This window comes from Halichoerus grypus, chromosome 11 (genome assembly GCF_964656455.1).
Source record: "Halichoerus grypus chromosome 11, mHalGry1.hap1.1, whole genome shotgun sequence".
Classification (NCBI taxonomy): Eukaryota; Metazoa; Chordata; class Mammalia; order Carnivora; family Phocidae; genus Halichoerus; species Halichoerus grypus.
In genome coordinates, this window is record NC_135722.1 from 10,673,175 (window position 1) to 10,692,624 (window position 19,450).

Genomic DNA, 19,450 nt, shown 5'->3' on the forward strand with positions numbered 1-19,450 from the left:
ATGTCATCTGCAAATAGTGACAGTTTAACTTCTTATTTACCAATTTGGATGCTTTTTATTTCTTTTTCTTGTCTGATTGCTGTGGCTAGGACTTTCAGTACTATGTTGAATAATATATGCAGATTTCCAATGCACAGGGGGTCAGTGTCCCTAACCTCCACATTATTCAAGGGTCAACTGTACTTTTGGCTGTATGCCACTGGGTTTTGCATGGTTTTTATATAACAATAGATTACTAATAGTAATTTTTTCAATGAGGACTACCTCTACCATCCAATTTAAAACAATAACCTATATCCTTTTGCTACTTTCTCAGAACCTTCATTCCCCCTTACTCTACTTTTTCTTTTTTACTTCTATAGCCTTATCATCTTCTAACACACTAGCCCTGCTAGAATAAAGGTCTCTAAAGTCTGGGATTTGTTTTGTTTGTTGATATAATTCAGGCACCAAGAACAGGACTTGACACATAGTGGGTACACAGTAAGTACTGGTTGACTGACCAACTTTCAAGTGTATTATTATTATTATTAAGATTTTCTTTTTTTTTATTATGTTATGTTAATCACCATACATTACATCATTATTTTTGACGTAGTGTTCCATGATTCATTGTTTGCGTATAACACCCAGTGCTCCATGCAGAACGTGCTCTCTTTAATACCCATCACCAGGCTAACACATTCCCCCACCCCCCCTCCCCTCTAGAACCCCCAGTTTGTTTTTCAGAGTCCATAGTCTCTCATGGTTCCTCTCCCCCTCCGATTTCCTCCCCTTCATTCTTCCCCTCCTGCTATCTTCTTCTTCTTCTTCTTTCTTTTTAACATATAATGTATTATTTGTTTCGGAGGTAAGGTCTGTGATTCAACAGTCTTACACAATTCACAGCGCTCACCATAGCACATACCCTCCCCAATGTCTATCACCCAGCCACCCCATCCTTCCCACCCCCACACCACTCCAGCAAACCTCAGTTTGTTTCCTGAGATTAAGAATTCCTCATATCAGTGAGGTCATATGATACGTATTGACTTATTTCACTCAGCATAATACCTTCCAGTTCCAACCACGTCGTTGCAAATGGAAAGATTTCATTCCTTTTGATGGCTTCATAATATTCCACTGTATACATATACCACTTCTTCTTTATCCATTCATCTGTCGATGGACATCTTCGCTCTTTCCACAGTTTGGCTATTGTGGACATTGCTGCTATAAACATCGGGGTGCACCTACCCCTTTGGATCCCTACATTTGTATCTTTGGGGTAAATACCCAGTCGTGGAATTGCTGGATCGTATGGTAGCTCTATTTTCAACTTTTTGAGGAACCTCCATACTGTTTTCCAGAGTGGCTGCACCAGCTTGCATTCCGACCAACAGTGTAGGAGGGTTCCCCTTTCTCTGCATCCCCACCAACATCTGTCATTTCCTGACTTGTTAATTTAACCATTCTGACTGGTGTGAGGTGATATCTCATTGAGGTTTTGATTTGGATTTCCCTGATGCCGAGCAATGTTGAGCACTTTTTCATGTGTCTGTTGGCCATCTGGATGACTTCTTTGGAAAAATGTCTGTTCATGTCTTCTGCCCATTTCTTGATTGGATCATTTGTTCCTTGGGTGTTGAGTTTAAGAAGTTCTTTATAGATTTTGGATACTAGCCCTTTATCTGATATGTCATTTGCAAATATCTTCTCCCATTCTGTCAGCTGTCTTTTGGTTTTGTTGACTGTTTCTTTTGCTGTGCAAAAGCTTTTTCTCTTGATGAAATCCCAATAGTTCATTTTTGCCCTTGCTTCCCTTGCCTTCGGCGATGTTTCTAGGAAGAAGTTCCTGCAGCTGAGGTCGAAGAGGTTGTTGCCTGTGTTCTCCTTTAGAATTTTGATGGACTCCTGTCTCACATTTAGGTCTTTCAACCATTTGGAGTCTATTTTTGTGTGTGGTGTAAGGAAATGGTCGTTTCATTCTTCTGCAGGTGGCTGTCCAATTTTCCCAACACCATTTGTTGAAAGAGACTGTCTTTTTTCCATTGGACATTCTTTCCTGCTTTGTCGAAGATTAGTTGACCATAGAGTTGAGGGTCCATTTCTGGGCTCTTTATTCTGTTCCACTGATCTATGAATCATCAAGACAGTATGGTACTGACATTATTAAGATTTTCACTCAGGATTTTGTGGGGAAAAAGTTGCATCATCCACCATACTCTCAGACACAATAAAATTTTCTTTAGAGATTTCTTTTCAATTCCACCAAATTCTTCTTGGACCAACAGAACAAAAAGATTTCAGTTTTCTTTCCCTACATAAATTCTATATGTCCCACATTTCCTTAGCAATTATGCTCTCTCATCTTACTTGCCCCACTGGCAAAATAAATGACCCATGGGTAGTGAAACAGTCATCAACCATTTTCTATTTTCCCCAAATTCCCCTTGTGCATCTTACTATTGTTCCCCTTATCCAAGGAGCATGTAAAAAGTGTCCCTTTAACAAAGACATACTTTTATTATGAAAAAATATCACTGGTATGAATCTAGGTTTTTTCATACTGATATATTTCTTTTCAACTAGATATAAGAATTCATTCATTGAGAATCGGGATTGCAAATTTTTTGTGTTCTATCTCTGACACACTGCTTGGTTCAGAAACAGTTATTAAATATGATGAATAAATTAATGAATAACAACGAGGGAGTAGATTATTCACTTACACATGCAGATGACCAATATGGGTATCCTGTTATTGTTGAGAGAGGAAGATACGATTTTCCAAATGCAGAAGTTTGTGAGAGAAACAAATATGTCCAGAGGAGTCCCACGCCGTGAATATTCAGACCAGTCATTATTTGTATGGCCTGGGAGAAAAGAATGCAACTAATTACTTACTACTATTCTGGTCCAACCTTTGAAAGAAACAAACATCATGAAAAAGTAAAGATGGAGAAGGAAGGTGACAACCTAACATGATTTTAAGATTCTCAACATTTAATTCAAATGAGGAGGCTTTGTTATCATTTCAGTGCAGTTTTCAGATACAGTGACTATTTCCATGCCTCATAAAACTTTACTAGGAGCTTGTTTATCTACTTGGTTCAAGAGGTCATATGGCATGAGCCCTGGATCCCTGGAAGAATTGATCTCCCTCAATATTCATCAGTCGCTATGTGGCCAATAATCCATATCTGCAGATATAACTCTTATGTTCTATAGGTTACCAGGCTTGGTATTTCTGACCTTACCTGCCCTTCTCTCATCCTCCCAAAACTGGGGTTTGGACTTTGATTCCTTTTGTTCTACCCACCCTCAAGTCATCTGTAACTATGGTTTATAGCTGGGTCCTCAGTCCTTTATAAACAAAAGTCAGAGAAAGATAGTGAACCCTTGGGATTCCTCGTTTTTTATAACTCTTCCTAGGAACCATTGCCAGGTGTGGAGTTTGAGGAGGATCTCTGCCCACTGAAGCAGACCAGCTGTGATAGTTTCTGAGTCAAAGGAGGAGGAGAATTTAAAGCTTGCAACATGGAGCCACAGCTCACTGTAGGGATTTCAGTTGGTTTTCAGGTAGATGTTTCTCAGGCGTGCTTCCTTCTGGCACGGCTGAGTAAACCACCCCTCCCTACATCCTTACCACCCAAACACAGGAGTCAAGCCTGACAAAAAACTGAAGGAGTTATACTGGAGTTCAGAAACTGTCATATCTTGCCTTGTTCATATTTCTATGATGCCTGGGGACACTGACATCTTTCTTCCTTACAGATTCTCTGAAACAGGATAACTTTAACTTGAAGTTTGTGATAAACTTCTGTTCTGGTATGTGATTATAAGGCGACCCAAGAAGTGGCTAGTTGGTGGGGATATTTCTCTCATTTAGAGAGTACTCTGCTTTCCAGGCAACACACAACTATGCATTTAATGGCACTTCTGACAGGTTGTGGCAGGGGGAAGGAAGCAAGGGGACATTGGGGTAGATAGGTGGTGTAGAGTTTCATAGAATACAGTGAATTTGTCTGAAGTCTGAGTTTGGTGAAGGATATAGGATCTTTAAAAACTTTTATTTTTAAATAATTATAAATTCACAGGAATTTGCAAAAATAGTACAGAGAGGTCCTGTGCACCCTGAACCTGGATTCTCCCAATGGTTACATGTTATGTAACTTATAGTACAATTATCAGAATGAGGAACTAGACCTTGGTATAATGTCTGCCTCAGGTAGAAACATGTTTCCTATCCCCCAAAATCACTATCAATAGGCTGGGACGACATGACAAACTTTTAGTAGAAAATATAGAGGAGACAAGCTTCATGACATTGGATTTGGCAATGATTTTTGGAAAAAATGGATGAATTGAAGTACATCAAAATATAAAACTTCTGTGCATCAAAGAACACAATCAGCAGAGTAAAAAAGCAACCCACAAGATGGTAGAAAATTTGTGAATCATATTATCTGATAAGGAGTAAATATCCAGAAAATATAAAGAACTCCTCACGCAACAACAACAACAACAAAAACATACAATCCAATTAAGAAATGGGCAAAGGACTTGACATTTCTCTAAAGAAGATACACAAATGGCCAATAAGGACATGAAAATATGCTCAACCCCCTAACTAATCGTTAGGGAAGTGCTAATCAAAACCACAGTAAGGTACCAGTTTATACCCATTAGGATGGCTATCATCAAAAAAGAATACAAGCATTGAAGAGGATGTGAAGAAATTGGACCCTTTGCGCACTGTTGGTGGGGATGTAAAATGCTACTAATGCTATGGAAAGTTTCTCAAAGGTTAAACATAGAACTATATGACCCAGCATTTCCATTCCTAGGTGTGTGTGTGTGTGTGTGTGTGTGTGTGTGTGTATGTGTGTATATATATATATATATATATATATATATATATATATATACTAAAAGCAGGAACTCAAATAGGTATTTGACACCTATTTTCATAGCAGCATTATTCACAATAGCCAAGTGTCTATTGATGGATAAATGGATAAACAAAGTGTAGTTATACATACAATGGAGTATAATTCAGCCTTGAAAAGGAAGGAAATTCTAACATAAACTACATCATGGATAAACCTGGGAGACATTATACTAAGTGAAATAAGCTAATCACAAAAGAACAAGTGCTACAAGATTCCACATATCTGAAGTACTAGAGCAGTCAAATTCATAGAGACAGAAAGTAGACTTGTTACTGCTAGGGGCTACAGAGAGGGAGAGGGAATGAGGGAGTTATTGTTTAGCAGGTACAGAGTTTTAGTTTTGCATGATGAGAAGAGTTCTGTGGAGGGACAGTAGTGATGGTTGCCCAACAGAGTGGATGTATGTAATGCCCCTAAACTATACACTTAAAAATGGGTTTGATGGCAAATTTTATGTTTATGTATTTTAGTAGAGTTTAAAAAACTATCACTTAAATCTTTTGCTTCAGCAAATCTTCTCTTGTACTGTGTTGGCAAGGACATGGGGGCATGGCTTTGTTACTGCTAGGTGGGAGTTTGATACCCTATTCAGCCTCCATTGACACTGTGGGAGCTCCTTAGGGCTTCCCACTAAGCCTCTGCTGATATCACCATGGCTTGTTGAGGTAGGGTCACCACATTATTGCTTCCCCATGTGGCCTCTACTGACACTGGGGAGGCTGGGATAGGGGGCTCATTCCTGCTGAGAGATGATGAAGGTCTTAGCCTCCTACTCAGTTGCCTCTTGACACCACCCTGAGGAAGGGGAGGGGCCTTGTTATAGCCAGGTGATGGGGTGATGGTGAAAATCTAGGTTCCTGCATGGCCTTTGTTTATGGAGGTAAGAGTGGGGCTATAGTTTTTCCTATGGTGTGTTTGGCTAGAGTAGGGCAGTTATTGTCTAAAAGTTTTCTGCTTTTCTAGGCTGTCCCTTTCTTGGATCTATGATAAGCTTTTTTTTTTTTTTTTTTTTTACCTGTGCTTATTAGTGTTTCTGGTTATAGGCTTCGTGAGCACTCAGTTTTGGATAAAGCAAAAAACCAAAAACCAAAAACCAACCAAACAAAAAAAATCATGAAAGACCCAGGAAACTCACCACCATATCATTCCTTGGATTCCAAGGTCCCTAGCTCTTCTGCCTCCTCTGTACCTTTCAGAGTCGTCTTATATTTGTCCAAAGTTTTAGCTGTAATTAGTGATAGAAATAGGGAGAAGTGCATCTACTTCATCTTGTCCAGAACTGGAAGTTGGAGTTTTATTGAATGAAATGAGACTCAAACCCTTGGGTAATGGTAGATCTCATTAGAAGGGCAGTAATGTGGCCAGTAACAGACCTATTTATTCTCAGACACACTTTAACTATTTCTTCTCAATACCCAGACCAGATAAGTGGGAAAGGGGGTTAGGAATCAAAATCTTTAATATCATAATATTGGGAATGAAGAGAGGAAATTTTGGGTTCATTGCTTTCTTATGTAAAGTTTTAGTTCAATTCTAGCAGAGGATTGGGTAGATCTTACGTAAGTGAAGGCAATAATAGACTTGAGATGTTGGGAATATCCTTGGACCAAGGTTTAATCCTGTTGGTTTGATTCCTAACCTGGCTCTATCACCCAGCAATATGGGTAGATAATGCAAAAGGATATAACCTGCTAACTTTTGACGGGAGCTGATTGAGAAAACAGTGGCATGTCTGGGGGATGAAGTCAAGAACATAGTGCCATTATGATCACTGTCCACAAAGCTTTATGTCTGCACCTTCTGAATATAGTTTCCACAATCTGACCATCTCATTTGGGACCGTGTTATCATTAGCTTAGCGTGAAATAATTTATAGATGCCCAAAAGGGATTTTCTACCCATTTCCAGACTCAGAGTATATTTTCTGGGAGTATGATGAGGTTGTGATGGTTTGGGGTTATTTAAACGTAGTTGATAGATTAATAATCTCTGCTTTATTTAACTTTAGCCCGACATACAGTTTATCTGATCAGGCTGCATGTGGAAAATGCAGGTATTACATAACTCTTAACTCTCCTCCATTTGGAAAGGTCATAATAGAGGTGGTTAAAGTCTTCTCATTAGTCTATAGTAATTTACTTGCTCAAGTAGCATTTAGTTCTTACCCCCAACAATCTTGTTTCCTCTCTTATCCACAGACGACGTCTTGGCATTTTTCACTAAAGATACAGAAGAGAAATGAAAGATAAATGTGTTTCTCTTTGTAGGAAAATATGAGGACAAATTAATATTAATTATTTTCTTGGGTACGACACTTAAAATCAAGAGGAAAATCTACTTCTAGAGCTGCTGATTTTTCAGTTTTGTAGTTCCCTGAGAGATGTTTTTCATCAAACCATCAAGATGGCTATCTTGAAAAAAAATCCAACAATTATTTCTCAAATAGTTTTATTCATTTGTCATCCTTAACTTGGACTGTAGCAAACTGTATGGGGTGGCTGCTCGGATCCATCAATCCCTCTAGAAATTACCCATATCACCACATTCATGGGGCCTGGGAAATTGGACTTCTGTTTGCTGTGCTTTATTCTCTTACTCCATGCTATTTCTTTCCAAATTAAAATCTGGTGGAGGGGCACCTGACTGACAGAATCCATTCACATGCCTTTATCGGCTGCAAGGGAAGCTGAGAAATAAAGTGTCATATATTCTGTTTTGGAAAGGTGGCTTCACAAGGTAGGGACCTACAAAAATATAGGAGAGATGTTCAATAGATAAGCCAATTAAAACTCATAGATATCTATCATTAAAATTGTGGATAACCTTTGAGATTTCTGTAGAGCTCCTATCAGTCTTCCCTAGAATGCATATTTAATATGCATGAGAATATTAGAGAATTTTTCCTGATTGGGCCAAAGGTGAACATCTAACTCAAATTGGGTCCATAATATACTCTTTCCTGGGTTGTTTGAGCTGGTCTCCTAATGAGATCTAAAACCTTGGGAGCTATGGTTTGTCATGCTCCACCGTAATGGACAAAATGGTATAGAAGGTGAGTTTTGAGTGTGAGATGAACAGAAAGGACACTCAAAGACATGAAGACAGGGAGAAGGAGCAGAACTTCCTGAATTTCTGATGGCTTTCAATTTTCTCCTTCCAGTTTCTTTTGGAAAACTGACTGACTTCTTGCCCTTATACTGTGTAAACATATCTGTTCATATATTACAATAGTTATATCTTCATTTTGCTAAAACTAGTAAGAGATAGTTTCCGATTCTTGCAATGCAAGTCTTCTTCTTCTTCTTCTTCTTCTTCTTCTTCTTCTTCTTCTTCTTCTTCTTCTTCTTCTTCTTCTTTCTTCTTCTTTCTTCTTCTTCATTTAATGGCCTTGTCTTTAAACTTTCCTCACATGGCTTTGAGAATCTGCTCTCCAGAATCTCCAATGTCTGACGGCTCTTCCTTTTTTTCTTCAACCTCTTATCTATAACCATACCTTAAGTCCAAGACCTGTCTTCAAATTTCTCACTTACAAACTTTTCCTTCCATTTACATAAACCGACAAATCTTACAGTTTGAGTTGCGCCCCCCCCCCCCGAGATGGACTATTGACGCTTGAAAATCAGAAAATGTAGAAAGTTATAGTGGAAAGAATCAAGCTGAAGTTCAAATTTTGTCCTTCACCAATTACTACGTGGCCTTGCCCATATCATTCATTCTTTCAAAGGTTGTTTTCTCAGCAGCAAAAACAAAACAAAACAAAACAACCAAAACCCCCAAACCAAACCAAAACAAAAAAATCCCAAGCCAAAAAGCCCTGTAGGATTGCGCTGGGGAGCAAATAAGAGAAACCGGCACAACACTGAAACTCAAACAAGAACTATCACTGGGAACGCGGGCTTTCAGAGTGGTCCGCACCAACCACCACGGATCTCTGCGGTCACTTGATCACAGGGCTAGAGGGGCGTGATTGCACAGGTGGCGCCCTTATGCCCTACCTTTCCGCTCCTCCCGGAGTCCCGGCCGCAGCGCTTGCCCAGCGGGCGCCCCTTCTTCAGCGGCGCCCCTCATTCCCCCTCGCGCGGTTCCAACGCCGCGGTTGTGGTCAAGAGCGCGGCGTGGCGGCGCAGTGCGAGGAGCCCCGAGCCGCCACCCGCGAGGTGGGGGCCGCCAAGTTCTGCTGAGTGCGGGCTCCTAGAACACTGGCTGGGCATGAGATGGGGAGCGGAGAGGGCACGGACTAAGCCTTTCCCGCCGGTGTTAGCATGGCACCCTGACGACAGATCTGGGCTGCTCCTGATTTCCCTGGCGGCCTGGGCAGAGACATCTCCATCAGATATCCTCCTCTCCACTTTTCTGCTAGGTTAGCGTCAGCAAAAGTCCCTTCTACCTTTAATTTCCGCACAGCGTAGAGGAAAGAGTACTGGTCAGCAAACCTGGGTTTTGGTCCTTAAGTCTCCTTTTTATTAGATACATGAATGCCTGGGCAAAATATTTCTCTTCCCTGTTCTTTAGATTGTTTCTCTGCACAGTGAGCTAATCTGTGTTCTGTGTACCTCCCACGTTCACACTAATTTACTCTGAAAACCGAAATCAGGTTATACAAGCTTAAAATTTGCCATAATCAGTTCCCGAACACTAAGATGTTAGAATCCTAACTTGAGTGCTATCTCCATGAGGCAGATACCATGTAGAACCTTTTTCCTTTTTAAAGATTTTATTTATTTGACAGAGAGAGCAGAAGAGCACAAGCAAGGGGAACAGCGGAGGGAGAGGGAGAAGCAGACTCCCCACTGAGCAGGGAGCCTGATGTGGGACTCGATCCCAGCACCCTGGGATCATGACCTGAGCTGAAGGCGGACCCCTAACCTTCTGAGCCACCCCGGTGCCCTAGAACATTTTTTCTTAAACAAACAAATCACTGAACACTCAGTGTTAAGGGCACTGTGTATGACACATAGTAGAAATGAATAAATGAATCAAAGGTCATCCACTCAAATTCCCTTGGTTTATACTGAGTCCCAGCTTACGAGAATAAATGCTTCGCTCTGATGGCCAACTAAAGGGAACCTTAAGACAGGGAGTGGAATGAACATTTTTTGAGGCTTTAGGTATCAGATGTTTTACACATTGTATATTTTTTTGAGCAAATTATTTGTTAAGCATCACTGTGTGTCAGGTACTATTCCACATACTGGGGCTAAAGCAGTGAAGAGAATACATGTATGTCCCTGAACCTCACGGGGCTTACCTTGGAGGTGGGTATGGATGGAGGAGACAAATACCAGTGTTAAGAAGTCAGGGAAATGAATATGACTCAGCATAGGAGACGAAAAGCATGGCCACCAAAGGACCTGAAGCGCTCTGGAATCTGATGAAGAAAATGCAAAATTATGGTAAAAGCCTCCCGGATGGTCAGTTAAGATGAGCACTGAGCATTGGTCATTAGATTTTGCAATATGAAGATCCCTGTTATCATTGGCAAGAGTAGTTTTAGGGGAAAGTGGAGGCCAAACTAACTGGAATGGATTCAAGAGAGAATAATAGGAGATAATTGGGGAATAGTCAATACAGACAGTTCTGAGTTTTGTTTTTAAGGGAAGGAAAGAATGGAGTCAGAGTAGAGGCAGAGAGGATCGGGAGATTTTTGTTTTGTTTTGTTTTACGTAGGAGAAAGAATTACACGTTTATATGTTGGTAGGGGTAATTCAGAAGAGAGGGAAAAACTGAAGTCATCAGCTGAGCTGAGGGCACAGTGGGGTCTTTTGACTGTGTCCCCCGGAATCTGCCCTCTAGTGTGCACAGACCCCTGTATGTTCTCCACCACTTTCTGTACCTTCTTGGCCTGAAACCTAGTTTTCCTTTGAGGATAATACATTTTTTTAAACATTTGCTCGCTCTCTAGAACCATGGATCCTTGGGTAGGGAGAATGAGGAATGCGTTTTCTTTTTTTTTTTTTTTGTTTTCTTTAAAAATTTTTTTTATTGTTATGTTAATCCCCATACATTACATCATTAGTTTTAGATATAGTGTTCCATGATTCATTGTTTGTGCATAACACCCCGTGCTCCATGCAGAACGTGCCCTCCTCAATACCCATCACCAGGCTAACCCATCCTCCCAACCCCCTCCCCTCTAGAACCCTCAGTTTGTTTTTCAGAGTCCATCGTCTCTCATGGTTCTTCTCCCCCTCCGATTTCCCCCCCTTCATTCTTCCCCTCCTGCTACATTCTTCTTCTTTTTTTCTTTCTTAACATATATTGCATTATTTGTTTCAGAGGTACAGATCTGAGATTCAACAGTCTTGCACAGTTCACAGCGCTTACCAGAACACATACCCTCCCCAGTGTCCATCACCCAGTCACCCCATCCCTCCCACCCCACCCCCCACTCCAGCAACCCTCAGTTTGTTTCCTGAGATTAAGAATTCCTCATATCAGTGAGGTCATATGATACATGTCTTTCTCTGTTTGACTTATTTCGCTCAGCATAATACCCTCCAGTTCCATCCACGTCGTTGCAAATGGCAAGATCTTATTCCTTTTGATGGCTGCATAATATTCCATTGTATATATATACCACTTCTTCTTTATCCATTCATCTGTTGATGGACATCTTGGCTCTTTCCACAGTTTGGCTATTGTGGACATTGCTGCTATAAACATCGGGGTGCACGTAGCCTTTCGGGTCCCTACTTTTGTATCTTTGGGGTAAATACCCAGTAGTGCAATTGCTGGATCATATGGTAGCTCTATTTTCAACTTTTTGAGGAACCTCCATACTGTTTTCCAGAGTGGCTGCACCAGCTTGCATTCCCACCAACAGTGGAGGAGGGTTCCCCTTTCTCCGCATCCCCGCCAACATCTGTCATTTCCTGACTTGTTAATTTTAGCCGAGGAATGCGTTTTCTATGAATTCTGCTGAAACTTTGAGACCCACACTGTTCAGTGCAAAAACCACTAGTCACATGCGGCAATTAGACATTTCAAATGGAGTCTGAGTTGACATGTGTTTTAAGTGTAAAACACACACCAAATTTTGAAGACTTGATATGCTATAAAAAGAATGTCAAAAGGATAAATATTTTTGACATATTGGGCTAATGAAATTTATTATTAAAATTAATCTCATTCGTTTCTGTTTATTTTCTTAGTGTGGCTACTAGAAAATTTAAAATTGCACATGTGGCTCATACTTCTACTGGATAGTGCTGTTCTAGACCTTTTTACTGTCTTATAAACCTCTTCCCTTTCAGCTCTTCTCATCTTCTTAATGTCTTTTCTTTACATTAACATAAAATCCTAACAACTTAACAAGGCCAAAGAAGTACTACGTGAGCTGGCTCTGTCTATCCTTCCAACTCCATCCTTAAATCACCTTCTTTTTTGATTAATGAGTTCTAACCACACCATCCTCTCAAATCAGCCAATCCTTTCCCCTTCTCAGACTTCCTTCTATCTCCTCTGCTTGGAGCACTAGTCTTCTGACTTTAAAAATGGTTGGCTCAACTTTTTCCTGCTGGTTTCAACCGAAAAGTCACATTCTTAGAAAAGCATTTATTTCTTATCTAAAATAGTGCCCACTATACACCCCACCTCTCTTCCCATCATCCTGATTTCTTAAAAAGCACTTCCTAAAATTCTTTCTCTTTTTTAAAACTTATGTATCATTTATCTTCTTTATTTTTCTTATTTTCTTTTTTTTTCAGATTTTATTTATTTATTTGTCAGAGAGAGAGAGACAGTGAGAGAGGGAACACAAGCGGGGGAGTGGCAGGCAGGGGGAGAAGCAGCTCTCCGCTGAGCAGGGAGCCCGATGTGGGGCTTGATCCCACGACCCTGGGATCATGACCTAAGCCGAAGGCAGACACTTAACCAACTGAGCCACCCAGGCATCCCTCATTTATCTTCTTTCGTTCCATTAGAGTAGGGGTCTTGTTTGTCTTGTTTACACCCAGTGTCTAAAACAAGGGCAGACCTAAATCTATGCTAAATGAACATAAGCAATAAAAATGGGTTATATGTATGATAACATAGGAATATTTAATTTTTTAGTCAAAATAGTACAAATGTGGCTTGGCAGTATTAGAAACTATGTTTAAGTGTTAATTGTAGGGATTAGAAATAAGTGATTAAGTTATCTTAATTTAATTAAGAGTTATTATGGTTAAAACAACTGTGGGGTTTTTTGTTTGTTTGTTTACCACTGTCTGTCTCTTCTTTAGTTTCCAACACTTGGTTCACTCCTAGTTCTCTTTGGACTCTTGTGGACTCCTTTCCCTGGCCTTATATTTTGGTCTTAAATGATATTCTTCCCTAGGGTCCCTTCTATTTTCATTTTCTTCAGAAATCACAATTAGAAAGATATAGAGCTGAACTTAACAATTTAGTTTACAAACTTTAACGGGTTTTATTTATTTGACTAATTCTGTGATTTGGTTTTTTAACTCTGAGGGCCTTTTTGAGGGCCTTTACAGGGGTCTTGGGATCTCTAAGATATCATCTGGCCACTACTTTGTAAAGTTTTATGCCTGGTTTCTTGTGGACATTTGGATTGCTGGACCTGCGCTTCTCCATGGGACATGCCATTTGCACATACAGCGTGTACCACAACCATATAAACAACTTCCAAAGCTGAACTTCCACCTTAGAATTCTCCACTGAGTTCCTAGTCTCATATTCCCAACTTCCTACGAAATATTTCTACATATATTCAAAGCAACTAGGATCTGATTTAAATTCATCATGTGCCTATAAAGATTTTCTTTTTCCTCTCCATCAATTAATAGCATCGCTATCCAGCTAAGTGCCCAAACCTGAGCACTGGAGTCACTTGTGAATCGAAATAATCTCCAAATCCTTTTGATTTCATCTTTCACATACAGTTTAAATTTTTCTTCCCTGTCTTTGTCTCCCACCATTCGAGTGGAAGTATGCATCATTCCTCCCCTGGAAAACTGTAGTAAACTTCTAACCTAGGTAACCCACTTTTAGTAAAACAGCTGCTTCAGGCCCATCCTCCACATTCCAGCTACAAGGAACTAACCAAAAGTCTAATCATGATTTTATTTATTATGTTTCCACAGTACTCCGTCACTTACAGACTAAAATGCCAACGCCTTAGTGTGTCATCCAAGTGATGTTATCTGTTCCCTGTCTACCTTCTGCCTTCATTTACCACCTTCTCTCCACAGGCACTGTGGTTCACCTTCATCAAGCTACCTGCCGTTCTGCAAATGTGCCATGATTTTTCCCCTTGGTCAGAGCAGGTCAAGTTGCCTTTGCAATATTAAGTCATTCTGATTAAATCTATATTTCTGAATGAATGTGACAAAGTTGGGTAAGTAAAGAGATACCATTATCATTAGGCATTAGAACATTTTTTGTGTGGGTAGAATTAATCTGTTTTACTTTTTTTCCATTCAATCTCAGAGTCTGGATCTTAATTTTTAATGGCTGAAAACATTTTTTTTCTTAAAATTTTGTGGGTTTAATGTCAGTCCAACAGTTTGAGTTCTTAAAAATTTGGTTAATTAATAACACTGAGGCATTATTGTCAAATTATCTCTTTATTTTTTCTTTCCCCTTACTGTTTTTTTACCATAGAATTGTCCCTTTGGGAAGTTTTTTCAAATTTCAGTTACTATAGTCTATATTGTTGAGTATTCCCTATTATCTGACATTTGTTATGAGTAAAACCCAAAAGTCTTAGGCCTAAATTTGATAGATGAGTGTGTTTATTGATTTCCTATTCTGCCAGCCTAAAATCTGTACTGAAAAGTCCCTTGTAATTCTATTTCTTCACATTATTTGAACTCTTTGTTTTTATTCCCTCTTCTATCAATTATTTGTACTTTAATATGAGTGAATTTTAAAGTTGAAATTGCTGTTCGTCTATTCCCATGAGAACCTTGATTAGAACAAAAGAATGATCTTGGTATCTCTGATTTTACACGGACATATATGCAGTATCTGAAGACAGGCTCTGTTACCATCTGATTCTTAATACCCTCCTGCCTCCCAAAGTCCCAACCCTCAGCACTTCCCCTACCTCAAATCTTATCCACTTCCAATACTCCCAGGTGCCAGAATCTGTTCCCATAAATTCCTGACTCTCCATACTCTTTTGGAGCAAGTATATAGACAAGAGTCCCCACTATTGGAACCTAATATTGCCTTTGAATTGTCCCTTAAGTCTGGGCCTGTGATGTGAGTTTTAAAAATAGTTGACATCCAGCAGACACATGAAAAAGTGCTCAACACCAGTCAGGCATCAGGGAAATCCAAATCAAAACCTCAATGAGATACCACCTCACATCAGTCAGAATGGCTAAAATTAACAAGTCAGGAAATGACAGATGTTAGCAAGGATGCGGAGAAAGGGGAACCGTCCTACACTGTTGGTGGGAATGCAAGCTGGGGCAGCCACTCTGGAAAACAGTATGGAGGTTCTTCAAAAAGCTAAAAATAGAGCTACCCTATGTCCCAGCAATTGCACTACTGGGTATTTACCCCAAAGATACAAATGTAGGGATCCGAAGGGGCACCTGCACCCCAATGTTTATAGCAGCAATGTCCACAATAGCCAAACTGTGGAAAGAGCCTAGATGTCCATCAATAGATGAATGGATAAAGAAGGTGTGGTATATATATATACAATGGAATATTATGCAGCCATCAAAAAAATGAAATCTTGCCATTTGCAATGATATGGATGGAACTAGAGGGTATTTTGCTAAGTGAAATAAGTCAATCAGAGAAAGACAATTATCATATGATTTCACTGATACAGGGAATTTAAGAAACAAGACAGAGGATCATAGGGGAAGGGAGGGAAAAATGAAACAAGATGAAACCAGAGAGGGAGACAAACAATAAGAGACTCTTAATCTCAGGAAATAAACTGAGGGTTGCTGGAGTGGAGGGGGTGGGAGGGATGGGGTGCGTGGGTGATGGACCTTGGGGAGGGTTTATACTATGGTGAGTACTGTGAATTGTGTAATACTGATGAATCACAGACCTGTACCCCTGAAACAAATAATACATTATATGTTATTTAAAAAAATAGTTGGCATCGAAGTGAAAGATGTAGATGTGCCTTTGACAAGAGTTTTCTGAATGAGTGATAAATGAAACAAGTTGAAGATAAATTTTGTCTTCCAGATTTGGAGTGGTAAATGTGGAGAGAGTAGAACTATACATAGCTTTACTAAATAGCTTCTGCACCAACTTTTCTTGGGATAATATCTGATGTTCCAACTCTCTAGCTCTAAAACATCTGATTTTTGAAGACATTAGAATATCTTGAATTTTTATATACAGCAAATTATAAAATATAGGGACCACAGATTTCTTTCTAAAAAATATTTATTTATTTGAGGGAGAGAGAGAGAGCAAGTGAGCAGGGGGAGGGGCAGAGGGAGAGGGAGAGAGAGAATCTTAAGCAGACTCCATACTGAGCATGGAGCCTGATGCGGGGCTTGATCCCACAACCCTGAGATCATGACCTGAGCTGAAATCAAGAGTCAGACACTTAACAGATTGAGCCACCCAGGTGCCCAGGACCATAGATTTCAGCGTGCCTTTAATCCTGTGCCTGGTGATGGCATGCCAAATGTCCTTGGTCCCAGGGGAATATATATCAAATAAAGCAGATCTGAGACAGATAATCATACCTACCTACCTCTATTGTTTCAGGAGAGTGAAGATATAGAAAACAAACTTCTAATTTATTCAGTTTTGTATAGGGGGGTGGTTTTTTTTTTTTTTTTTTTTTTTTTTACATTCAATTATAAGCCAAACAAGCAAACAAATAAAACAACAAAGTACTCATTTACCTCAGGATTTTTCAACTTTCTAGAAAACTCTGTAGAGTGAACATTTTCAGTTTTCCAATTATATTAATATATTAGCCCTTCATAGTGGGTTTATGTCCTGATTTACCAGAGAGAAATGAAATACTGACTCTAGCAGTCATAGATGATTAAAACATTGCTTTTTATGTCCAGTAAAACTTTGTGCTCACTCCAAGATGTTGAATAGGAATAAAATACTGTTCCATAGCTTGAAAAGAAAAATGTATTATGTATATAAATCTGTAAAAATACTGGGGCGTCTGGATGGCTCAGTTGGTTAAGCATCTGACTCTTGATTTTGGCTCAGATTATGACCTCATGGGTCCTGAGATTGAGCCTCAAGTAAGGCTCCATGCTCAGCAGGGAGTCTGCTTGGAGATTCTCTCCCTCTGCTCCTTCCCCCACGTGCTGTCTGTCTCTCAATTAAATAAATAAATCTTTAAAAATATATATATATAAATACTTATTTTAAAGTATATAATAATGTAAAATTATAGAAAGTTTATAAAAGAGGAAAAACACCCATAATAGCATGATGATTTTATGAATTATTCATATCAGTATATTTAGTCAGTTAAAATGTATTATTTTTCTTTTTTTAAGATTTTATTTATTTTAGAGATAGAGATAAAGATAGAGAGGGAGTGCAAGTAGGGGAAGAGCAGAGGGAAGAGGACAAGCAGACTGCCTGAGCACAGATCCTGACTCGGGGCTTGATCCCACAACCCTGAGATCATGACCCGAGCCGAAATCAAGAGTCGGATGATTAACCAACCACCTGAGCCACTCAGGTGCCCCAGTTAAAATTTATTATTAATAGTTAAACTTAAAAATATGCCACAGGGTGTTTGGTGTATCAGATCTGAAAATAATAATTTTCAGAAGAGTGAGCTGTTAATCATTTCTCTGTGTAAGTGGATACAAAGCATTATTTTGGAGTGTTAATCTTTTTGGATTCTTCTCTGACCCGATATGTGGTTCTACAGATTTCAGGAAATTGGCATCCAATATACATAACATAACATAACTTCTTTGAGGGGGGCATGGAGAGGACTTGACAAAAGATGCCTTTCCTAGTATATTGGGATGTAGAGGTGGCTGTTGAGCAGATAAGGTGAGAGAATTTGCATAGAGGGCAAAGGGTATCTGAGGAGGAAGGAACTAAGATGGTAACACATTTCCTTCGAACCACAGTTATTAGAACCTCCCTGGTGGACTGACATAGTCCCAAATTAGGTGTGCTCTCAGGAAAGGGCATGACAGGGGAACTCACCAGGAAGGAAGGTATCTGGATGGTGCCTTTGGGCTTAATGGAAAGGTACAAGAGTTCTTGGAGGCCTCCCTGTACTATGTGGGACTAGTTTTTCAGATTCACCAATTGACTCCATAGGTTGACATTTGCCGTCTTCAATCAGAGGGACTGAAATTAAAAAAAATTAACATTAAAATATATTAAAAATTCATGAAGCTAAATGTGAAATAAATTTAAATAACTAAATAATAAAATGATTTGTTAAGTTTGCACTTCTGAAGTTATCTAAGCTTAAAGCTACCTTCTAGGACACTATAAATTGAAATACCTTCTCCTAGTCTGTGGCTTGCCTTTCCATTTTTTAAATAGTGTATTTTGTTGAACAGATGTTCCTAATTTTAATGTATACCATTTAATCAATTTTATCAATATTTTTCCCATGGTCAGTGCTTTCTGTATCTATTTAAGAAATCTCTACTTGCCTCAAGATCATGAGGATATTCACCTATATTAAAATCCAAAAACTTATTGTATTATCTTTTTTAAAAATTGTGGTAAAATATATATAATATGAAATTCATCAGTTAAACCCTTTGTAAGGGTACAATTCAGTGGTATTAAGTACATCCACAATGCTATATACACATCACCACTATCTATAAGCCTAAACTTTTTCATCATAAACTCTGTATCCATTAAAATATAACTTCCCCTCTTCTCTCCTTCTAGTACCTGGTAAGTTCTCTTCAGCTTTCTGCCTTTATGATTTTCACTATGCTAGGTACCTCATGTAATTGGAATCATACATTACTTATCCTTCTATGTCTGATTTATTAACTGTGTATAATGTTCTCAAGGTTCATTCATGACGTAGCATGGATCAGAATTTCATTCCTTTGTAAAACTAAATGCTATTTCATTGACTGTACAGATCACATGTTGTTTAACCATTCATCTGTTGATGAAGATTTACATTGTTCCCACGTTTCGCCTATTGTGAATAATGTTGCTGTGGACGTTGGTTTACAAGTATCTGTCCGAGCCCCTGTATTCAATGCCTTGGAATATACATCTAGAAGTGGAATTGCTGGAATGTATGGTAATGCTATGTTTAAGTCTTTGTTTAATTCCACTGCTTTCCAGAGACTACAACATTTTGTATTGCTACTGGCAAAGCACAAGAGTTCCAACTTTCTACATACTCATCAACATTTGTATTTTATTTATTTATTTTAAATAATAGGCATCCTAGGGTGTGTGAAGTGACATCTCATTGTGGTTTGGCTTTGCATTTTCCTAATGATTAATGATGTTAAGCATAGTTGCATGTGCTTATTGGCCATTTGTACCTCTTTGGAGAAATGTTTATTCAGGTCCTTTGCCCATTTTTGGATGTTTTGTTGTTGAGTTGG